Below are 26112 nucleotides of genomic sequence, written 5' to 3' on the forward strand. Positions count from 1 at the left end.
CCAACCCCGAACTGCCTCCCCACTGACAGTTGTCCGTCTGTTTTCTGTATCCATGAGTCTGTCTCCACTGTGTTTGTTAGTTTATTTTGTTCATCTAAGTGAAATCCTATGGTACTTGTCTTTCACTGACTGGCTTATTTCACATAGCATTGTAGTCTCCAAGTGCACCCACACTGTCACAAAAGGTAAGATTTCGTTCTTTTTTATTGGCTGAGTAGTATTCCATTGGGCAAATGTAAATGTACTACAGCTTTTAAAATCTACTCATCTTCTGCTGGGCATTTTGACTGCTTCCAGGTCTTGGCTCTTGTAAATAATGCTGCAGTGATCATAGGGTGTGTATATTCTCAGAAGTGGAATTGGATATACTCCCAGAAGTGCAATTACTGGGTCATAAGGCAGTTCTATTTTTAATTTTTGGGCTAACTCCATAATGCTTTCCATAGTGGCTGCACCATTCTGTATTCCCACCAATAGTACACGAGGGTTGCCCTGGCTGGTTTAGCTCAGTGGATTGAGCGTCGGCCTGCGAGCTAAGTGTCGCTGGTTCGATCTTCCAGTCAGGGTACATCAGAGAAGGAAAACTCTGACTCCAAAAAACCTCCGCTGCCTTGCGGCATACCTCTTCAGGGGAAAGGCTAAGGGAGTAAACCCCGACAGAAAATCCGGAGCCGGAGTCCCTAAGGCGGTTTGACGTTGTAGTCAACACCGGCAACTCCTGCGGCGCACCTGAAGCCAAGCTGTATCGACTCCGTCTTTCCCTTGGACCCTCCAGCTGCGAAGAGAGGGGGGGTCTGCTGCATGGGCAACAGCAGACCCTCCATATCACCCTGCCCAGGCTCTGTAGCTTCAGCTCCACTGGAGAGGACACTCCAGCGTCATCGCAAGATGTCGATTCAACACGGGAGGAGACAGATACCGTGTCACTCCCGAGTCGGACTGCACAGCCATTCTCGGCGGTGCAGATAGACACTTAAGAAGCTACACCATCGTCTCTCGAGATGGACGGCTGCCGACGACGACGAGTACACGAGGGTTCCCTTTTCTGTACATCCTCATCAGCACTTGTTGTTTCTTGATTTATTGATGATAGCCATTCTGACAGGTGTGAGATGGTATCTCATTGTGGTTTTAACTTGCATTCTCTGATCATTAGTGACATTGAGCACCTTGTCATATGTCTATTGGCCATTTGTATGTCCTCTTTGGAGAAGTGTTTATTCAGGGCTTTAGCCCATTTCTAAATTGGATTTTTTTCTGATGTTAAGTTTTATAAATTCCTTATTAATATTGGATATTAAGCCCTTATCAGATGTATAGGTCACAATGTTCTCCCATTCAATGAGCTGTCTCTTTTTGTTGATGGTTTCCTTTGCTGTGCAAATACTTTTTAGTTTGATGTAGTCCCATTTGTTTATTTTTCCTTTTGTTTCTTTTGCCCAAGGCAATATATCAGAAAAAAATATTGCTATGCAAGATATCTGAAATTTTGCTGTCTATGGTTTTCCCTAGGAATTTATGGTTTTAAGTCTAACACTTAAGCCTTTAATTCATTTGGGTTTATTCTTGTGTGTGGTGTTAAGAAGGTGGTCTAGTTTCATTTTTTGGCAAATATCTGTTCAATTTTCTCAACATCATTTATTGAATAGACTATTCTGACCCCATTGTATATTTTTGCTTCCTTTGCCAAATATTAATTAACGTAAAAAATGGTGGGGGTATTGCCTGAGGTAGTGGGGGGTGCTGGGTGGAGGCGAGGCAAAGGGGGAGAAATCAGAAAAACTGTAATAGTATAATATAAAAATAAATATAAAAAATTAAGTTAATAGTTAAAAACCTTCCCACAAAGAAAACTCTAGGCCCTTATGGTTTTGCTGTTGAATTCTACCAAAACAAAAGGAATGACATCTGTTATGCACAACTTCTTCCAGAAAATAGAAAAGCTAGTGTTACTATGATACTGTCAGGGAGATAATACTTTAATCTACCCTTCCAGATTCTTCTGGTTGATCTAACAGTTAAACTGACATGAGACAGATTGATAAGAGAAAAAAAATCACCAAATTTAATTACATACATACGTACAGGAACTCTATGCATATGCTAGTGTCAGAGACCCCATGGCATACCTGACTAACATGAGAGGTTAGAGGTTCAGAGACAGAAAGATAAAATGAGATATATATATGATATTCTGAGCTAAGAATGAGGTAAGGTACTTTGTAGCATCAGTGGGGAGGAGGTCAGTTCTCAGGAAAATAAAGAAAGCAGTTTTCAGTAATTAGAAGCTTGTCCTGCCCTATACATTGGTCATAAAAAGTTATTTCTGTTAGTAACTTTTATTATAGACAAGGCTGCTTATTTAAATTCTTTAAGAGAGGGGTAAAAGTTTCTCTTGAGCCCATAGGATCTCTATCACCTTTGGCTCAAAATAATTCCCACATCAAAGTGGAACAATTGCAGAGGCCTGTTCTGAAGTCTTTCAAAACTGAAACCAAAGGAATTATGAGAAAAGAAACTAAGAGACCAATATGCCTCATGCAGATAGATACAAAAACTAAACAAAATTTTAGCAATTAAAATTCATGTCTTCAAAATTCAGAGTATCTCTCACACCAGGTGACCAATGCAAAACAATGACTCTACTGAGGTCCCTAAATATATAGTACATTTGAAAAGGACCTTCAAATGACCTTATAATCCATTTTGCATGATGCTCTACCCTTTGCCCTACTTCATCTCTTTTCAAGGTAGTAAACATTATTTAATTGATGTATACAGTCTTTCTAATTTCAGTCCACTGGTGGTTATGAGGGGAAGGGACTTCTCAAATTCAACTTCTTTCCCCGAAACCAGAAATTGGTATGCAGTAATATTTTACTAGAGGAGTTGGAGCCATAACTTTTTACTTTGTAAAAATCTTTTATTGTACTCACTGGTTAGATTGACAGAAGATTTTCCTGTGGCAATGACTGTATTCTGCATCGATGTCTTTCATGAAAAGCTCTACTGAAAGTTAGTGCCTTTCAGTTGGTATAATGCCATTTCCTGAAAGGTTTGAAAGTCCCACTTTTAAACTTCATGAAAGAGACTATCTTTTCCCCACAGTGACCTGAGACATAAAGAAGTTCGAGCAATGTGGCCTAATTTGTATGTTTTACTACAGTTCCAATTTGCCAGAGGAGTTATTTTTCCTGTGAAAATTTGGGTAGAAAAAATAACATAAAACTCTAACTCAAAGGTCCCAATTCCAACATTCCTTCTGGGACATGTCTCTTGCTACATCAGTTTTAAAGGATATAATTCAATATATGACAGAATTAAATAGAACATGGATGCTAATATTTCAACCTTAATCATGTGGTTAAGTTTGATTTGATTTAACTACAGTGAAAATCCTGAGTTTAGTAGCATCGTATTTTCCACAGGAAGTAAAACTTCTATGTAAAATTCAGCAAGAATGTAAGATGAGCAGTAAGTATGATTTATATCCTATAGTAAGCACAGTTAACTGGTGGCAACACAATTTAAAGTTGAGAAAGAAAGTAAAATATGACTATTCCATTGCTTTCTGGCTGAGCTATTAAAAGCTCTAGACTGATACAGACCAGGCCACACAACAATAGAAGTTTGTGCCTTTGAAAATTCTTAAATGAAAAATTGATTTAAACTTTCGGTTTAGTTTTGTTATTTAAACTTCAAGGACAATATGAACAAAAGATAAGACTACTTTGAGAGACCTGTTCTACTTTAATACTGTGCAGAGGGTGGTCAAGGATTTCTAATGCATTTAGTGTGAAAAATAAGACCGGACACTTTTAGCATGCCTAGGCGGGCTGATTCCAGGAGAGGCAGCCCTGAAATTTATTCTACACACTGGAAGAATTTTAAAGGACTTTGGTTTCTTTCAGTATTACAAAGCTTTTCTTCTTGTGTTGAGCCCTTCGGCTTGAGCTTTGTGTCAAGAAAGCTGGGGCAAAACTTTATCCTCGGAGGGAAAGAAATCCTCTATTTAAAGTGTTACACGGAGTACTCCTAATTCTCCTGTCACTGCCGTCTTCTCCTTTATTCTCTGTGGTCACGCCTTACATCTCTATAACGATGGTGAGGCTTGTGGCGCCTTCCTCTCTAGTTTAGGAAGTTTTCATATCAGCCAAAGTGAGAACCAGTTGGTCTCAGAAAATACCAAATATTTCCCCATTTCTGCATGCTGGCTTCCTTCCTAGCTTCCATCTGGAAATGCACAGATTCAAGAGGTAGAATAGAATGGCCATGTCAATTAGCAATGCAAATATAATTTCTCAAATAGCTTCAACTTGCTAAATGTTTAATGTCAGTGGCATAAACAAAATTGGCTTATAAAATGCTTTAAGTATCTCAGAAGTGTTCACTTTTAAATAAAAAAAAAGTGCTCTAAGTATAGTGTACAAATCTCCATTTATGAAACTGAACTCCTGTGGAATAATAAAAGTTTATTTTCCTCCTGACAATGTCTGTGCTCCAGAGTAACGGTACTATGTTACCTTTTAATAAATACTTTAAATTTTCTCATTCTATTAATTGAAAAATTTTAGATAGTTGTTCTAAATTTTACTGTTAATATCAAAACTTATTTCCATTTTCCTTTTTAAATTTCATTTATTTATTTATTTAAAGATCTTATTTATTTATTTTTAGAGAGAGGGGTAGGGAGAAAGAGAGGGGAAGAAACATCACTGTGTGATAACCTCTCATGTACCCCCAACTGAGGGCCGGGCCCACAACCCAAGGATGTACCCTGACTGGGAATCAAACCAGCAACCCATTGGCTCACAGGCTGGTGCTCAATCCATTGAGCCACAGCAGCCAGGGCTCATTTTCCTTTTTTAGATAAGCCCCATGACACACACTTTCTACAGAATTTAACATAGTTGATCTAAAAAAAAATTTATTAATTTTTGTCTAGAAGAAATTTATTTTGCATTCCTTTTTAAAAAGTCCTCATATTAGCATATACAAGAAGAAAATTTAAAGTAAAAAAGAAAAAGGATCATGCTTTAAAAAAATTATAATGATGCTTTTAAAATTTTTATGAAAAGCCTAAGAGCTAAGAATTTATTTTTACCAGACCAAAAATATAACTTTAAAGGTAAAAATCGAAAGAAGTTATCTTGCCCTGAAGCCTCGCTCTGTGTCTCGCTGTAGTGAGTGGTTGGCTAGTGTGCAGCACTCTAGCTCAGGATTGAGGCTAATTTTTCTGTTATTATCACATTGCACTTCATAATCAAATAGTGCTGCAGGCCCTGCAAGTGGAGGAAATGACTACATTTCTCAGGGGCGTTATGTCCCCTGTGCCTTATATTACCCCCTTGAGGCATGCAATAGTCGTCTAGAATGGGTATCTGAATGATCACATCAGCTGTGTTTTATAACTATGTATATCGCAGAACAAACTTTCTCCCAAATTTTAAGCTCGAGGTGGTAAATTGGGTCCAGAGTAGTCTCACAAATCATAGCTGAAATGCATTTATTTTTAACATTGAAGATAAGACAAGCCCAATGTTCATTCCTGAAGAATTTTAATGATACTAATCCTCATTTTTCTTAAAATTTATTTGGGTGATAACAAAAAATAAGTTTCTTTGTGTTAGTTTGTAATTGAGGAGATTTTAAGATAACAAAGGTTAATATTTTATGACTACTACTTAAAAACATGTTGTTATGGATATTTCAGATATCTATTTTTAGAGAAGACCCAACCCTATAAGTTAATAGTATCATTTAGTAATCAATAGTAGTGACATGTTAGAATTAAATTGTAGCATATCTTTATGTTAATAAAAGTGACAGCATATTACATGTAAGATGGCAGTTGGACTAAAAGTAACTCATTGAATAAAATTTTCTATTATCTGTCTAAACCATGTGTTACATCAGAATCCTTTCTCCCCTACATATTCCTGGGGTGATTTAATAAATCTCTCCTCTCAGGAGTTGTTTTATTAGTACTTGATTTCTGATCTACTGGCTTTGCTTTTGTTCCATTATCATTAATTAGGTACATCAACTCTTCACATGTTCTGAATTATACTACCTGCGGCGTCTTATTCTGTTTCTCTAATCACACAGTAAGAAAATTCACCAGATTTTCTCTACAAAACAAGACCAAGTGCTGTGGCTTGATGGATTGTTTTGTTCTGCTCTGTTGTCTAATAACATGATAAGCTTCTTTCAGTCTTGAGATAAGATGGGAGAAAAATGAGAGATTTGGAAACATGGCAACACACGGGAATATAAAAAGTCACATTGCAATTGAAATTTTGAGACACAGACCGGAAAAGCCTGAATCTAGTTACCATGAGTTACTCAAAGGAAATACAAAAACACTTTGTGAAATATGAATCTCACATTATATTGAACACATTTTCTAAATTTGAAGAATTTGACAGGTTTTACCCATATCCTTTCCTTGTCAGTAGCAACAGTATTGTTGATTGTTATTGTAGCAGCAACATCCTGTCTTGCTTCTCTGCCTTTTTGTCCCTTCCGTTGGTGCAATCCAGATGAAACGATTAGAAATACTTGATGGAGGAGACTCTTTGTCTGTCAATCAATATATCTATTGATCATCCAAATACTTCACACTCTGCCAAGTAGAGAAAACTTTTCCAATCCCTGAGAATTTAGTGAGTCCATGAACTTCACCATGAACTTCAACCATTTCTACATTTGTTCACTTAGAATGATCAAAACGAATGGACTGCATTCATATATAAAAATAATCCTAAATTTGCATCAACAATCCTTGAATTTTAAAGCCTTATTTTCTTTTCTTCTCATACATTATCTAAATATTTCTTTTATTCTCCTTGTACTTACCACATTTGCCACCACTAAACACCTACCACTTCAAATGTAAGTGTAATTCCACTGTGGATCCAGTGTCTGGTTTACATAGATCGAATGTTTTGAGATTTTATTGCTTACTTTTTTGAACTCCATGTTACCTTTGTATGTGTCCCTTTCCCTTTATTTCACTTTTGAACATTCCTTCACTTTTCTCACAGCCAAGAGTTGCTCAAGAAAATAATAAAATGAGGCTGAGTTGGTCACAACCAAATGAGTATGATTTGACATCAGGGAAGTCATTTTTGTTGCTCAAATGTTTTATTCTAGTTTTCTTTCCAGACTCATTATTACATTTCTAAAAATGTCTACACAACAATCAATAAGTAATATTGCTTTCTTTCAAGAGCCTCAAAATAGGTTATGACAGTGATTTCAACTTCTTTCATCTAATGGCACATGTAAATTGATTACTAAAATTCTGCATTCCACCAAAAATATATATTTTTCCAGTCTGAGAAAAAAAATAGGTAAAATATTGATCAACTTACAAAAATAATAGCCATTATCTATGCTTTTTGTTCCAAAGTGACTTTTTAAAAAAATCAGTTGCCTATACTTGTATATAAGGATTTCTGGTACCAAAAATTAACCAATCAGACAATCCTTGTCATGTGATGTGACCAATGAGACTCAACTATATTATGACCTATATATTTATGATTCAAGACAGGATATTCACACCTATGGCTATTGTTATGTTGGCCATTGCCTTTTTTTTTTCCCCTTGACAGTCTAAGGTAGTGATTTTCAACCAGTGTATCATGGTAGGCACACTGGTGGGCTGCAAGAATTTTTAAAACACACCTTACCTGACCATTTAGTCAGGGGCACTGACATCTTTTCCCTTAGACTGTCAAATAAATAAATGACAATAGCAAACACAATAGCTGTTTTGTGTGAGTGTATCAAAATTATACCTATTTATTTTTATCAGATTGGCAAAAAATATATTTTTTATTGTGCTGCAGAATTTTAGTAATTAGTTTATGTGTGCCACAAAGTGAAAAAGGTTGGAAATCACTGCTCTAAAGGAAAAGAGGTCAGTGCCCCTAACTAACTAGTTAGATATTTTATGTTTAAAAAAATTCTTGCAGCACACTGGGTGAAAATCGCTGAGTTAGCAGAACACAACGGGTGTGTGTTCTCCTAACTGTCACCCAGTAAAGTAACTGTCAGTAGTGGGACTGGTGATTAAGAAATTGGCCGCTTTGAAGCATGTGGTTATTTATTTGAGTTTTGTAGGGCGCTTTTTTGGGGGAAGGTGAAACTAAGCTTTTGTGCATAGTATAAAAGTACACAGGAAAAAGCATGAGGCCTCTTCTTTCTTCATCTCTTCCTCTGCATTTTATCTCACGCCACTGAAGTCTTTAAGACAGGGTTGACAGACTATGGCCCACAGGTGAAATCTGGCCTACTATTCTTTTAAACAAAGTTTTATCGCCAGTTGGTTGACACAGGGGTCAGACTCAGATTCCTACCCTGGACCTTTGCCTCATGTGATACAACACCTTAATCTTCTGGGAATGACTAAGAACCCTCCCATCCCCAGGGCTCAGGAAAGGAGCCACTCCTTTTGGTGGAGTAGATACAAAACTTAACTGCAGATAGAAAGGGATAGAAAACCTCTGGCCACCCTGACACAGGTAAAGATTCTTTGCTTCTAGGGGAAGGTAGAAGTCAAAAGTGTGACCCTGAGGAAGGGACAGAAAAGACTCTTTCCTGTGTGGATTGGAAACTGAATAATTTCTTTAGGTATAACTGAAAATGTAATAATACTATGAAAATCTAAAATGGGTGGTTAAAGCATCCTGAAGGCTGCATCGTATAGAAAAATGTTCTTTAAAATTTTAATGGACTAACTTTGACTAATACATTTTCTAGGATAGTTTTTTTTAAGTAATGGCAAATATACAAAAGTGTTTTGATATATTATAGTTGGGAGTCTTCTCAATCTAAAAGGAAATCAAGTCCAGAATAGTAAGAACTTCAGGAAGAAGCCAAAGGTAAAAACAAAACAAAACAAAACAAACAAACAAACAAAAAACCCAAAGAGCAGCACTAGCATTTTTGGCAAGATTAATAAGTAAAAATCATGGATATGCCATTAGATCAAGCAAAAATTCCATAACTCTAAATCTGTGAATTATTTGTAAAATTAAGACAATATCCCACACAGAAATCATAGTGTTGCATTCCCTCATTCCCTTCACTGGTTAATGGAGACTGGAAGGGAAGAAAAGGCATTCGAGATCCCAAAATGCAGGGAGCGTGCTTAGAAGTGCTCCAAGTTCATTAGCACATTCCATGTCCATGTAAAACAAAACATCTTGTTGAAAATTCTCATTAACAGAATTTGTGCGCCAGGTTAAAACCTGCTACTGTTTAAGAGATGTTGAAAGACGTTTCAATCCAGAGTTCCTCTATTTCTGTTTGCTCTGTGCTAGCTCAGCAGTGACACTTATGTAATCTTTACTTGTATGCGAAGTTATGTTAATGACATCACTGGTGCTTGGAACCTAAACTGACTTGGAGTGAAAGCAAAGTACGGTCATTAAGGCTTTGTGAATATCAGCCTTTCTGAAAGAAACTTGGAAATATCAATGGAATTCCATTGTGAATTCAATGTGTCTTGTTTATGTGGATTGAGTGTTTTGAGATTTCATACATCCTCCTTTGCCAGAATCAAGTTTGAAATAGATGTGTCAGCAGAGAATTTCTCTACAAAGATAGTTTAAAAAACAATAATGGGTGGATGGTCCATATCTGGGATTGTTTGTTGTCTTAAAAATATTTCTGATATTTTTTCTAAGGTAGATGGTTTGATTATAATATAATTTTATTTTTTACTACTAACTAACTTCAACTTCTAATAGCCTTTTTATATAATTAAGTTTAAGCCCTAAATAAGAATGAGTTTCAGAATAATTTATGCTAAAGGAATTACAATTAATATTCTTTGTAGTTTATATAATAAAATTAATAACTTCTGTTAGGAACCAATCCAGTTGGCAAATAGATGAGGTTTTTAAGAAGATGTTAATTTAGAGGCTCCTAGGCTAGGACAATATGATTGTAGACTGATTGGATCCCTGAGTAAAGGAAATGCTTGGTTCCTCACTTATTTGTTTTCTTTGTGGATACCTTTCTAAAAGCACATATATATTTTCTCTGCCCACTCATCACAGCAAGTACCTTATAGATTGTATTTCATATTTATATTTCATTGCAGCAGCTCTACGGTTATAGCTTATGGTAGTAAGTTTTGATCACATGCAGTTTAACTGCCCACGCAATGGCATTGCTGTGAACCTCTAACATGGTGAGCACATGCCTGTCTCTATTTTTGTGTGTGGCATACTTCTTCATCTTAAAAAACAATATATATATAGGATATATAAATTATTGCTCAGCAAATAAATGGCTATTAAATCATTTATATTCACTTACTGTCTGCTTTTCTAACATGAATCCCAATTGGTGAATGTTTCTACATGCCTCTTGTGTTAGAAAAGTTGATGGTTGGTCAGATCCTCTTGCTCTACTTGTTATCATCAACAATTACTTACTTTATATGTGAGCACTAGAGTGACTTGTACATATTTGTATTGACAAAAGCACTCCTATAATAATGTAAAAATAAGGTTAAAAAAACCCAAATTTCTCCTTTTCCATTGTTGGGTTTCTTGGAGATGGCATATGAACTGTTTTATCATTATATTTGACAAAAGAAAAATTCTGAGCTGTCCTAAGTTAAATTTCAGCAGGCAGGAGGGTGGAAGGAAGAGACAAGAGGGGTTTATCAGTTGATAGCTGTGGACCCCAAACCAACAAAATACTGCGTATGCTCTTGAATGCATATGGAACCTTTGAATTAACCTCCAGGTGCCTATTTCCATAATTTTCTAGAAAGAATAGCTAAATAGCAGACCACCATGCACCACATTATCTTGCCCTTACATGAAATTTCCAGACTGTTGTCCGCAACCAATCCAAAAAGAGCGTTCTCCCTTATAGAACATGCACCTATCCTAAAACTAGCCCTTCTTCATCTGCCCTCATCCTGTTTATCTATAGACAATGTAAATCCTTTCAAAACAACTTATACCTTTCTTCCCCAAACTCCTTTTCTAAGAGACCTGTCGACCCCAGGGTGGTGGACAAGCGCTCCTTTTCCATCTGGTCCTGCTGCTGGTGGCTCAGACTGCATGTCCCAGGACCTGGTCTCTCTTTCTGGCTGGCATTTGGCTTAGTAAACCTTTTCTTTCAGAAAAGTTTTTATTTAATATGGTATACATTCTTGGAATGTCCTTCAAAATATATATATTTTTTAGTTTCATCAAGGCACATTGCAATGTACCCTGATTGAAAAATCCCTTCCCTTGTTTGTTTTCATGGTAATGTCCACATGTACAAATATGTTTATCAATACCATAGACAATCTGCCACACTAAATTTATTTGGGGGAATATTTATAGCACCATAAACATGTATACTTGTATATAATATAGCCTTTAAAAATTGTCAAGCATAGAACTAGGTTGATATGTTTTTAACATCAAGTAAAATCTTAATTGAAAATAGACTATTCAAAACTATAAATGTTATTTAAATACCTTTTGGTTAGAAGGCTGTTCTGAAATCTATCTGAAATCCTTTTGGTAACATCATTAAACCAAATAAATAAAAAAAAATTTAAAACATGTGAGGGCCCACTCTCTAATATTCCTTTTTTACAGTTGCTAGCTGATAGCTCAAGACTATATCAATGTTTTGTTTCAAGGGTACTGTATTTCATCCTCATGTCTAGTTTAATCTGAATGAAGGGGAAGATTCTTTTTTTGAATGTGAACTTGTTTCATGAGATTTTTACTACTAAACTCATGTGCTATCTTAACCTGCAATTTAATATACAAACATATGAGGTCAACTGTCAACTCCTTAGTGAAATATTTGGAGTATTTAACTACATAGAACTGGTTACCCCCCAAAAAAGTTTTTAAAGCATACCATTTTAACATTTGCTTCTCAAAATCGTTTAATTTGGTGTTATCATCTGACACTTGCTCTCTCTCCCCCACCGATGCTTAATGTGTGTCTAATTCCTTTAAACTGTATTTAAAATTGAGGGTTTTTTAAAAACCACTCTGCCAGAACTGAAACTACATCTGTCTTCTATTTCATTCTCACTGCTCAGCTTTGCAGTCTGTACCATCAATAGCTCTGCATGTAAAAGCTGAGTCTCATTATCATTTAAAGGCCTGTCCTCTGGCATTGTGCCAAATACGTCTAATTTGGAATTTGGGGAATGATAGACAAGAAAATTACAACGAGAAGGAATATACTTTTAATTTTAATTCAAAACATGAGGATTGGGGTGTTATGCTTTTTTTGTGTGTGTATTGTGCTGTTTGGGGAATTTCAAAGTCTTTGGTTCTGTTACAAAAATAACACAAGGCAGGTGCATAATTGTGTATTTATTTTGATTTATTTTCAGAGATAATGGTCTAATATACTTATGTTTTTTATTAATATAAATGTGAGCTAGACTTCACTGAAAATATTGTATCTTTTAATATCTGTTATAGGAAAAGCTATTTTAATCAACAATTATTGGTAGAATAACCAGAAACATTAATTAAAAATTTATCATTTGTCTTTTTTCCAATTTCTCATTAAGTCTGAATTTTTATGCTTTAAGGATTTCAACTCTTACCCCTAGGAGAGAAAGTTGAAATTCTTGGATATCTTATGTTACTTTAACTTAACATGTCCAGAATCAAATTCAACTGCCTCCATCGCCTCTTCAAATTGGCTTTTCTGTGGTTATGGCAATATTTCAATTTTTTGTAGAAAATTTTGGAATTATTTCTTTTAAAATCTATTTATGAGAACAATATTTGTAATTCCTCACTCTCATTTCTTATATCCAGTACTCTTACAGATCTTGTCAATTCTCAGGACATGTACTAGGACTCACTCACCCTTCTGTTCCTACATGAATGTTAATCTAACTCACATTTCCTCTCCCTTTGTTACTGTACTTCTTGACTGGTTCCGATCTCTCATTTGGAGCCCTGCTAATTTTCCTAAAATTTCTCCTTCATCACTCAAGTAGTATTTAATACCTCCCTATTGCTTCCTTCCTAAATTTTTCTGAAGCATATATTTTTTAGAACAGTTTAAATTCCCAATAAAATTGAGAGGGAAGTACAGAGATTTCCCATTTACCCCCTGACCTCCTCCCCTGCCCTGACATCATAACCTTCTCCATAATCAACATCCCTATCCGATTGGCAAGTTTGTTACTGTCAATGAACCTACACCGACATATCATAATCACCTAATATTCATAGTTTATCTTAGGGTTTACTGTTGATGTTGTACATCCTATGGGTTTGACGAATGTGTAATGGCATGTATGCATCACTAGAGGATCACATGGAGCATTTTCACTTCTTTCAAGATCCTCTGCGCTCCATCTATCATTCCTCCTCCACCTCCAACCCCCAGCAACATGCATAGTTTTACTGTCTCAATAGTTGTGCCTTTTCCACAGTGTCCTGTAGTTGGAAGAAAAGATCATGCAGCCTCTTCAGACTGGCTTCTTCTGACAAGTTTCCAAGTCCCTTCATAACCATGCTCACTCAGACTGCCTAACCCCGATGCACATTCTTATGGAGACTTCTTTGCTTTCTTTATCACACCATGTCCAATGCCATTTATAGCCATTTATAGGCTTGTCTCTGGTATGTCTTAGACAAATCCAGAGTGTAGGCACCTTTATATGAAGGGACTCTACTGCACTGTCTGTGATATTTTCTACTTAATTATTAAATTAGAACTAGTGGATAATAAGCCTAACTGAGAAAGAGAGTTTTAGAGAGTTTTGGTATGCCCACTCAGATTCACTGAACTTGCATGAAATTGTGAATATAATTGTTTTGTATACAACATTAAGACATTACCTATTTTGTAGGATAGTGCCTATTTTTTATCTGGATGAGATACTTGGGTAAAGGTAGTGTAAGAATAGACTGCTATCCTTAATACTATTGTTCAATATTTTTATATAATGTGTATGTGTTTACGGTTCTCACTATTATAAGAGAGTAAGTCCCACTGTACAATACAACAATGTGTTATTGAGATATAAATTTTGAAGTGTCTCTTAGAAATATCATCTTCTGATTTGGTGCCAAAGTATGATGGACTACTGCTTTTGAGCAGTACTCGACAATGTAAGTGAGATCACACCAATTACCAAGATTATAACTTGTTTTCCTTGGTATTCCTTGGGCTTTCCACATATTCAGTGTCTCTCAGAGCCACATACAAAAGCTTAAGTAGTGTTTCCACAAATTATTAATTTTCTTAAGCAACAACATGTTTTGTCCACAGGCCCAGATGTGTTAGGTAAAAATAATTACTTTATTTTATGGTATTTTATAAAAAATAATCTCTATATTGTTATTAAAAATGGATTATTTGAGACAAAACAATCATCCTCTTTTCTCCTATCTAAGAAAGGAAGAAAAGTAACATTATTTTTGTGTGCGTGTGATGGAGCACAATTTACCAGGGAATCTCTGCACAGGGGGACATTAGTGTTTTCCAAGATATCAACAAATGGTATTCGCCTTTTTATTCGAATATATGTAATTTCTTATGAATCTCAACCATTAACAGGGGATATGGTGGGTTATCACCTGTTATCTAATTTTAGATAGGTGTTACATTTTGTTTTATTTGGGCCATTTTGTAATACTACATAAGTATACATGAACTTATAAGAAAAAAATTTTGTGAATATATTTTGTCTTGGGAGTATGACCCTGGCTGGTTTGGCTCAGTGGATTGAGCGTCGGCCTGCGAGCTAAGTGTCACTGGTTCGATCTTCCAGTCAGGGCACATCAGAGAAGGAAAACTCTGACTCCAAAAAACCTCCGCTGCCTTGCGGCATACCTCTTCAGGGGAAAGGCTAAGGGAGTAAACCCCGACAGAAAATCCGGAGCCGGAGTCCCTAAGGCGGTTTGACGTTGTAGTCAACACCGGCAACTCCTGCGGCGCACCTGAAGCCAAGCTGTATTGACTCCGTCTTTCCCTTGGACCCTTCAGCTGAGAAGAGAGGGGGGGTCTGCTGCATGGGCAACAGCAGACCCTCCATAGCACCCTGCCCAGGCTCTGTAGCTTCAGCTTCACTGGAGAGGACACTCCAGCGTCATCGCAAGATGTCGATTTAACACGGGAGGAGACTGGTACCGTGTCACTCCTGAGTCGGACTGCACAGCCATTCTTGGCGGTGCAGATAGACTCGTAAGAAGCTACACCATCGTCTCTCGAGACGGACGGCTGCCGACGATGACCCATGTCTTTATTGGAATTGTCTTAAAGCAGTTCTTAACCAATTTTACCAGGGTCTTCCTAAATGAGGGGTATGTTTAGCCATTTAGATGATAAATTTTGTATTAGTAAAGCATGGTTTAATTGAATATATTTATTGCCTTGTATATATTATTGATATAGTATCCTATTTTTCATGTATAGTTTTGTGTTCTAAAATTTTTCTTTTTTAAAACAGGTAAGACTAAACAGAGCTAAAAGCCTTTTTCATGTGAATAAGTGAAAAACAGAGATCTAATAGCAGCATTTAAAATCTGGAACCATTTTGCATTTCATAATATTCTCAACCTTTTAATGGTTAAAGATATGCCCAGAATGAATATGGAGCCTTGTGGATACTATGATTGGATCAACTTTTTAAATTATAGCAAATTGTTTTCAACTTTTTCATGGAATAATGTGTAGAATGCGGAACTGAGATTTTTGATATCCTTCATAGTCGCAGAGGCCTAATGGTGTACAATGAATGTGGATTCTCTATCTGGTTAGGGAGTGCTTTCTCTGCCTGACCAAGCAAATCTATTCGTGTGTCCCTGGCCTGGTGACCTTTTGTGTCCATCTCCAGGCTTAATAGACTCTTCAGCAGGGTCTGATGGTCTTACACTCTATTATCTAAAGCTCTACCAAACCTATGAGAAGCAATGCCAGCATATGTGAATTTCCGTTTTATTGCTCACATGTCAATAATGAATATACTCCCTCAATGCAACAAGAGTGCAAAGACTTCTAACTTCTGACCTTCTGGCCAGATTGTTTTAAAGTACTTGCTCTCTTCCTGGCAAACCCTTAAGAACAGCAAAGGCAACTAAACTATTTTTAAGATACAATGTTGTTTTGTCTAGCATGATTCAGCTGGTTTTTTTTTTTTGTTTGTTTGTTTGTTTGTTTGTTTGTTTTTGTTTGCCCTGTTGTTTGAATTAACTTTTTTCACTCTTGGGGAGGGGAATTGCTAAACTATCCTCATATTTGAGAAAACAATACATTTCTAAAATGATGTCTATGGTATCTATTGGCCTGCACTAATTTTGCCTTCCTTTGTAGATGAAAAGGTGGTCTCTTCCCATTTTATTTCTAAAGAATAGTTAACGATTTTTGGTCTACTTCCTTGGATTCTCTATATATTATCTCACTTCTTAGAGTAAAAACTACCTTGCATTGTTTTTAGAAATGGATCAAAGACAGTGATAGTTCCCAAAGTTGCATTTTTACGCCCTTGCCTCCCACCCCATTGCAGGTTTTTAGGGCTGTGTATTTAGTTCTGATCAATAGGCAATTGGTTGAAGTGATAGTTTGGTGACTTTTCAGCTCTCTCTTCCCCTGTTCCTGCAAAGAAGGAAACTTTGTGGTGGGATGGTGGAGACACAAAATGAAAGCAATCTGGTTTCCTGGGTCATTCCATGGAACAGAGTTACCATGAAAGTTGCTAGGTCTATGAAGATCTTTGCATGTGTGAGAAATAAATGTTTCCGGTATTAGGGCCCCGATGGTGGGAGGTTGTTTGTTACCAAACTAAAGCCTAGCCTGTCCATGATTCCCGATGAGCCCTTATCAATTTGTAAAAGTTGTTTGCAAACATGATTTCTTTTGCTGTCTGAAATACATGGCACAGAAGAGGATTTCGAGACTCAGGGAAGGCCTTTCTTGCCTCAGGTCACACTCCCAGTAAATAGCAGTGACAGATATCACATGTAAATCTTCCTTCACATAGTTTATGGATCACTATATTATAACCATTGCCTTTCTCTTAAAATGAAATTCCCTTTTTCCGGCTGGATCTAAAAAGTGACCTTGAAATGTAATCTAGTCTAATTCTTTCTTCTTAGGCAGGGTAGTATCTGAGTCACTATAATCCCTAAAGAGTCTCTCCTATATATAAATATATCTTTTAGTATTCAAAATTGTAAATGTGTACAAAGAAAATCCTCGTATTCAGTAGATATTACTGCAGGGAATTACACTTTGTCTTAAGGACATGAAAGCTTCTGGAATTGTTATGAGAATCACAACATACTTTAAAAGTGAATTGTTTGTATGGAGGAAGTGACATTGAGAAATCCATGAAAGCAAAATCTTCCAGAAAGCCTCTCGTATTGTTTTTGCTGCTGTTTTATTTTTCTCAAATTTCATTGCCTAAAGTAAAAATTCCTGTCTAGTAATGAGCAATGCTATAATCAAGACCCTCAGTATTCTGTATAGGTTTGTTCAATGAAATGAGAGTAGAAATGAAAGCTAATATAGGATTTCAAGTCTTTGCCTTTTAAACTGGCTGCATTGTTATTATGTTGGCACTGTTTAGCCTATCGTGTTTTTGTTGAAACATGCTTAACTTCTAAACTGAATTTTTACTCCTGTGTTATAACCCTGCTAATAATTATTTGTACTATTTGGTCTGCTTACTAGATTAAAATAGAGAGTTGGGAGGACACTGAAAACCACTAGGAAACAGAATCTAAAAAATTAAGTAGATTAGATTATGATTACATTTAAATTTAAATACTATTCTGTTTCCTCAAATTGGTATCAAAATACTATGTCTCACTAGAAAATAATTAAAAAGAAAAAATGTCATAGAAGAGATTAATTATTTTACATAGTTAAGGAAAATCAAAGATCAGTCTAGTCAGGTAGATCATGAATATATTCTTTCATTAATAAATATAATTGAAAGCATACATGTTTGGGTAGAATAAAAGCCTATAAAAATTCTAGTTATAGAAAATAGCTATAACCAAGGACTTATTTTTATTAAAATAAAGCAGAACATGAAAGGAATTTTATTTTTAAAATTATTTATTTACTTGTTTGTTTATTTATTTATTTTTAGAGAGAGGGGAAAAGAGAAAGAAAGGGAGAGAAACATCATTGTGTGGTTGCTTCTCACTTGCGTCCCCAACTGGGGACCTGATGTGCAACCTAATCATATGCCCTGACTGGGAATCGAACCAGCGATACTTGGCTCATAGCCTGACGCTCAATCCACTGAGCCACAGCAGCCAGGCTGAAATGGATTTTAAAATCATAAATGTTGAAAAAAAATTATATCATAGATACGTAGTTATAGAGAATGAACAAAGATAATAAGCTTCTGAGTTCTTCCATTAAGAAGAATGTGTTAGAAGAGATAACTTTGTGATGCATTCATGATTTTATATTATTTAAAACTCTAAAGATATTTCTGATACTTTGAAAGTGTTCTCATATAAATATCTCATGAGTATCTTCTGCATGGGGCTCTCAGGAATAAATAATTCTCAAAAATCCTCCAGTTTGCAAACACACATGTGAGTTCACCCATATATATTTCCACACCAACTCAGTTGTATTTATTTTTGGCACTTACACCTCTCTGCTTATATCTAAATCTTTATCTCGGTGAGACAAAACAGCAACTTGTGGTTGGAAGGGTCTTTTCTGCATAAAAATTACCTGCTGTCTCTGCAGCAGTATTAAGAAGCTGCTTGGCTAAGCAGTAAAAGCATTTCTGGAGTCAGTAACCATATGGACCCAGAGTGGCCCAGGCAGAGCATTTGTGTGATGCTCAGGTTGGTTGTTCAAAGTGGGTTTGACCTGCCGTCCTTCAGGTTTTTGTTACCTGGGATTATGCCAAACGTAGACTTTCACCACTTATTAACTTACTAATCCCTCCCTTTGAATCTTCCTTTCTAAGAAAAAGATGCAATGCATGGAATTTTGTTACAGAAATTTTTGAAGCTCTTTGTTATTGACTGACTCCAGTCTAACACAACCTAAACCAGTGTGGGTTATACACACTATGGAAATTTTGTAATTGAGATTTTACTCTGTTCCCTGATAAGATTATTTGCATTTGTAGTCTTAATATCTCTCTATGAATGTCATCTACTGCCATAGTATTAAAGGGTTTTATGTGAACAAATGAATCATACCACATTGTCTGAATTTATACTTGACCTTGAAAACACAAAAACACCTTTTCTTTAAAAAATAATTTAGGGCAATAAAAAATATGGCACTGATAAAAAAGTTTAAATTGAAAAAGAATATTATTATCACTGAATACTTGTTTAAAGTATAATTTTGAAAAGAAAAAAAAAATACCCTCGGAGTTTAAGGTATTCATTAAGTTAGATCCACGCACTCCAGAAAGCAAATTACTCAGTAAAATGAAGGGGGAATAAACATCAAGTTTGCTTTCAGACCCTAACCTCCATCAAGGAAGAAGACCAGACCAAGTAAACATATGTAGTGCAGAAGGGCTAATGAGATAGTTTAATGTGATCAACCGCGTGTTTTGAAATGGTCCTTTGGAGTCTTAGGCTTTTAAAACTTTAATATGGTGAAACATGTCATACACATAAAACAACATACATGACACTTGTAACTAGTACAGAAACTACTAAAATGAACAATTATGTGCCTTTTCCTAGCTTACCAAGTAAAATGGTTTTATGTGGGGCCCTCTGTGTCCCTTCCTGATTTCATTGGTCTCACCTCCTTCCGAGAGTTTCATACTTCTGATATTTGTTCACAATATTATTTTCATCGACATTATGGTTTTCCTACAGTTGTATGGATCATTAATGATGTGTAACTTAATTCTCATTCTTATAATTTTTATATAAATATATCCTGTGTATTCTTTAATTTAATTTTCTCATTTATTATTATGTTTCTGACATTCATGCATGTTGAATCTTAGAGCAATAATGTTATTTTCATTGCATGTGAATTTTATTTATGTCTTTATGAATAAATCTCATTTTATTTCATCTTCTTGTTAATAACATTTGAATGAATAAAATATTCTTTTCATTAATGAAAAAGAATTATTTGTGCCCTGACCGGTGTGGCATACTTGGTTGGGCATTGTATCACAAAGCTAAAGGTCACCAGTTTGATTCCTGGTCAGGGCACATGCCCGGGTTGTGGCCTGGTCCCTGGCTGAGGCATGTGTGAGAAGCAGCTGATTGATTCTCCCTCCCTCCCCGCTCTCTAAAAATAAACAAATAAAACTTAATAAAAAGAATGATTCTGCAAATATGTTCATGGCTTTTTCTTGATGATTAACCTTAGTATGTTAAGAAAAATCCTAGAGTATGGGGACTTCCGGCCAAGATGGAGGCATAGACAGACATGCTGCATCTCCCTCCACAACTAAGAAGGAATACAACTACCTCAAAACTAGAGAAAACGAGAAGTTCCAGAAAATCAAGCTGCATGGAAGTCCCATAAACAAAGATATAAAGAAGAAATACTCATCCAGACAGGAGCGAGAGCTCCACCTAAGATGCAGAGGCAAACAAACAATAGGAGCCTGTCAAGATGAGGTGACAACTTCCAGCCAAGATGGGGGCCTAACTGACACGCTCCATCTCCCTCCACAGCTAAGAAGGAATACAACTACCACAAAACCAAAAATAACCAGCAGTTCCAGAAAATAAAGCTACATGGAAGTCCAACATGGAAGTTATAAAGTTATAAAGAAGTGGTGCTTCTCCAGATAGGTAGGAGGGGTGAAGCTGGGGTGGAGAGCTCCAGTTGTGCTGGTGGCGGCAGCTGTGGTGATGGCGGCAAGACAACAGTAAGCACAGATACCCATATTTAAGGGTGAGAGAGAAGTGCCTGGGGAGCACCCCTGGCTGCAGACCAAACCCATCAGCTTGCAATTCCAACGCCGGGGAAGGCAGACCCCCATTGCCTCGGACTGTGAAGGCCAGAGGGTGTGGAGATAGAGGAGGAGGCTCTCAGTCTCTCAGTGGAGAGTGAATGGCAGGAATCCATCTTGGACCCCTGCCCCCACATAAAATGCCACAGTATGGTGAGAAGGGTCACCCAGTTGTGATGAGTGCACGGGGCTCTGTCCCCTATAGCATAGGAGGTGGGACAGCCCTGCTCAGGCAGCAAAGGTAAACACAAAACTGGCAGGATGGCACATATCATGATAGAGATCCCAGTGACACAGCTGACGAGACAGCAAATATCCAATCTAACGGCTCAGCAGACAGGAAATCTTCCTGAGGCACAGGTTAGAGCTTTGGTTATAAAAATGCTTACAGACCTAAGAGCAGACCTTGAACAAGACAGGGAAGGAATGAAGGCTAGCCCTGCTGAAATCAATGAAAACAAATACGAAACTAGTGATGAGTGAAAGTAAACCTGGGATCAAATCAACAAATCAGAACATAGGGAAGGAACAGTCAACCAGTGCAGAAAAAGGAAATGAAAAGTGAGGAAAATGAGGAGAGGCTCAGAAACCTATGGGACAGCTATACATGAGCCAACATCCGAATCATAGGGTTGCCAGAAGGTGAAGAAGAACTAGAAATTGAAAAATTATGTGAAAAAATAATGAAGCAGAACTTTCCTAACTTGGGGAAGGAAATAGACTTACAGGTCCAGGAAGCACAGAGAGTTCCAAAATAACTGGACCCAGGGAGAACCACACAAAGACACATTATAATCAAAATGTCAAAAGTTAAGGATAAAGAGAGAATCTTAAAAGCAGCAAGAGAGAATAAGAGAGTTACGTTCAAGAGGGTCCCAATAAGACTATCAGCTGACTTCTCAAAAGAAACTCTGCAGGCAAGAAGGGACTGGCAAGAAATATTCAAAGTAATGAAAAGCAAAATCCCATAACCACGATTACTCTATCCAGTGAAGCTGTCATTCAGAATAGAAGGGCAGAGGAAGTGCTTCCAGGACAAAGTAAAACTGAAGGAGTTCATCAGATCCAAACCATTGTTATATGAAATGTTAAAGGGACTAGTTTAGGAGAAAGAGGATCAAAATTATGAACATTAAAATAAAAACTATCACAACAACCAACAACAGAAGTTAGGGAATCAAAACAAAGGCAAACCAAGTAGGCAACAAGAATGGAAAAGAATTATAGGTATGGGGAACATTATGGGGGGACATCAGTGGGGAGGGGTAATGGAGGGAGATGGTACAGAAATTAAGAAGCATAGTAAGAGGGAGTGGAGTAGACAGGAAGATGTTGAGAAGAACTATATGCACGACCAATGGGCATGGAATAAGTGGGGGGCAACTGGAGGGAGTGGGGTCACTGGGTGGAGGGGAGCAAAGGGAAAAGAAATTGGGACAACTGTAATGCATAATCAATAAAACATATTAAAAGAAAAAGAAAAAAAAGAAAGAAAAAATCTTAGAGTATGAGCAACCTGGCTTTATCTGATGATGACAAATTGCCTAATTGATAGTACCACTGTATACTTTACTGGCTGTGTGTGAGTAGTGTCTTTGCTCCATTTCTCTGCAATGTCTGGAATTGTCAAACATTTTTACTTTTATTAATCTTTGATTACATAAGAGTTTGAGCATTTTTTTATGTTTATTAGACATTTTGAGTTTCTTCCATAAAATATGTGCTTATACCTTTGCCCATTTTCTATAGCCTATTAATCTTTTGCTGTTGTTGATTGAAAAGATGTCAAAACTTTTTGGCTATACATGTTATAGATTTTTATTTTTATTTTTTTCATTTGTGAATTATGTTTTTACTATCTTCATGGTGTCTTTCGGTAAAGAGTTTTATTTTTCTTTGTGTCTTGTGCTTTTTGTATTATGCTTGATAAATAATATCCTCCTATATTTTTCCAAAGGTCCTTCTACAGTTTTAAGTTTTTGTTTTTCACACTTAAGTCTTTAATAGACTTGGAATCAATTTTCATGCGCTGTGTGGCATATAGATTCATTTCTGATTCCTAAGTAGAAAACCAGTAGTCTTAAGTACCATTTATTATCTATCTTTAATCTGCAATGACAACTTAACCATAATCAAGTATCATATATATTGGTCAAATTTTATGTATACTTGGCTCTCTTCATGTATATAGTTCTGCATAAAATGACACTGCCTTAATTATCATAGTTTTATAAATAAATCTGTTACCCATTTTCACTAATTTCTCTACAATGCTTCTCTTCTTCAAATAGCTTCATCTATGCTTGGCCCTTTGATTTTCTATGAAATATTTAGAAGCAGCTGGTCAAAGTCCACAAAAACTCCTACTGGAATTTTGACTAGAATTACAATGAATCTATAGATAAACCTGGACAGTAATGACTTCTAAGATTTTCTATCCAGAAACAAATACGTCTCTTCATTTATTTATCTATTCTCTAAAACTTCTGATATACCTTTATAATTTATAGTAACAAAAATCCTTTGCACCTCTTTAAGATGTTTCCAAGTAGCTCTATATTTTGGATATTGTTATGAATAGAATCTCAAGATATTGTTTATTTATTTAACTTTTCACTGTACTATCTAGGAGCTCTATTTCAGCATTACACAGAAACAGTGATTCTAAGTGATAGACAATTTGCTATGGGCTGAAGATTTGTGTTTCTTCAAAATTCATATACTTAGATCTTAATGCCAAATATAATGATATTAGGAGGTGGGGTCTTGGTGAAGTTATTAGACAAGTGAGGCAGACCCGTCATGAGTAAGATTAATGCCTCTACAAAAGAGGCCTAAGGGAGCTCCCTCGCCCTTTCCATGTGAGGGTACAAGAAGTCTGTGGTCTTGAAAGGGTCATTACATGAATATACCACCACCTGATTTTCAACTTCCAACTGCAGAATCGTTTTATAAGCCACCCAGTCTGTGGTGTTTTGTTAAAGCAGCCTGAATGGCTGAGACCGACTGGTTAGATGTAATCTCATTATTGACCTGGTATGGAGAAAATCCTTGCAAATAAATGGAAATGATAGTCATCTCAAGAGATCCAGTTAAAACAAAAGCAATGTTTTCCATTGGCCTTCCAGTCCATCTAAAATTTCAGCATACAGAAATTCTTTAAGGTTTTGTTAAGATTAAATTGTATTAGAGAATATGGGAATTGTAACTGTTGAAGCATTTTAGTAGTCTGAACATTAACAAAGATTAACTTATATCAGATAATAAAAGAGATTAATTTTGATTGGGAAAAAAAATGAGCAAAAAATTTTTTTCTGTCCTGAATAATCCAGAGGGGGAAAAAAATCCAGGTACCAATTTATCTCATCTGATCCTCTAGTTGACTCAGGATGGAAAATTTTTTGTTCTACAGATCTGCCGTGTATAACTAATAGATCATTGCAAGAGCTACATTTTCTAAGCTGTTGAGCCTTGTACACTGTACAATCTGTCTTTTAAGGGGGCTTTCTTTGAGCAATGGAAACAGATGTCTGCCTGAACTTTGCTTTGAAGAATGTGTAAACAAAGCCTCTTGAATTATCAGAGAAAGTGCAAGGTAAAGTAATGTACACATCTGAATATAGGGGCTGATATATATACATACATACCTGGGGTCCCTCTAACCATAATGCATACTGTGTTACAATTTATATTAATAAAATTTACTGGTAATTTATTGAACTTAATGCAATGCTAACATGTGTGTATGTGTAACACATAAGTACTTTAAAACTGCATTTTGCATATATGTTCAACACCTTGAGTTTTACATAAATATGAGCACCATTAACATCAGTAGTAGTAAGCTATTACAGTTAAGGGTAGGGTCTTGCAGCTAATAGCTTCTTTTATCAGGCGAAATATATGAATAAAGATAAAGTAGTAAGATGAGGTCAAATGAGTGGCTGTTAGAGCACCAGAAGCTCCCATATTTTAGTTCTATATTAGGGCTTATTAACAATAAAATGACCGTCAAATTTGCAAATTATCTTCTCTAATACCCTATTTGGCTTCCCCTTGAGGGTATAAAAGGCTCTTTTAATGAGAAAAAAATGGCTTCCTGGAAAATATCAAGTAGATAATGGATACCTATTTTACTGATAGTCATCGTTTAACATCACTTATTATAACATGAAAAGCGCCCGCTTTCATAGTGCAATGAGCCTCAACAATAGACTTCTCAGATGACTTCAGAGACAACAGCAGCCAGAGAGTTCTCAGAGTGCCACGTCACCTCAGGCAAATTCGTGAACATGGAAACAATTCCCACCTTCTTGCCAGAGTGCCATGAAGGAGGATGAGAAACAAAGCCAGGCCACCTCAGAAATCAACCACCAGCTGCCAGAGGTTCACAACTTCACTCTGTCCAATGACGTTTGAAGATGAGAAGATGATAGAGGGAGTAGGAGTGAATTATTTTCTAATACTAATTTTCTTTTTCAGTAAAGACAATACATTGCACCACAGATCTTTTCAAATGAATAGAAAATATCTTCCAGAAAGAGCTCGGCCACAGAATAACTGTGTATTATGAACAGTCAATTTCACAATACTTTTGTCCTCATCATGGATCAGATTAATAGACCAGGGTTCTCCATGAATCTCAGGTGCATAAAATATCAGCAAGTAGAAAGCACATCACCATTGCTGACTGGAGGACACAATAGAAAATTTAGACTTTTTGAACTCTGTACCATCTATATTTTTAATGCTTTTGGCTTGATGCAATAACTTAAAATGTGATGTTAAATAATGAGAAGAAATTAAGTGATATTATGATATTGTTGGAGTAATTTTCCCCCTGACATTCACATGTACATCATTTATGTGGAAATTACTAGTTTGACCTTCTCAGCCACACAGTAAGGCAGATACTTATTTCATAGGCCAAAAGGTTTAGTTTTCCCCAGACTGTAAACTGGTGTTATGGAGATTGACAGGACTATGCCATAAACCCAAGTCTTCCAGAGCCTAAAGTTCAGGGTCCAGAGTGAAAAATTCCATTTCCGTTTTCCTGAAATACTATTTACTGAACTGAAAAACAGGATACATCTATGCTGCTAAATTCTTGAAAGAAACTGGACAATTTTGCAATCAAAGGCATTTTCCTGTCAGTGCCCCATGTAGTCTGCTGACAAATG

Source organism: Furipterus horrens, unplaced genomic scaffold (assembly GCF_987537825.1).
Source record: "Furipterus horrens unplaced genomic scaffold, mFurHor1.1.pri manual_scaffold_1, whole genome shotgun sequence".
Lineage (NCBI taxonomy): Eukaryota > Metazoa > Chordata > Mammalia > Chiroptera > Furipteridae > Furipterus > Furipterus horrens.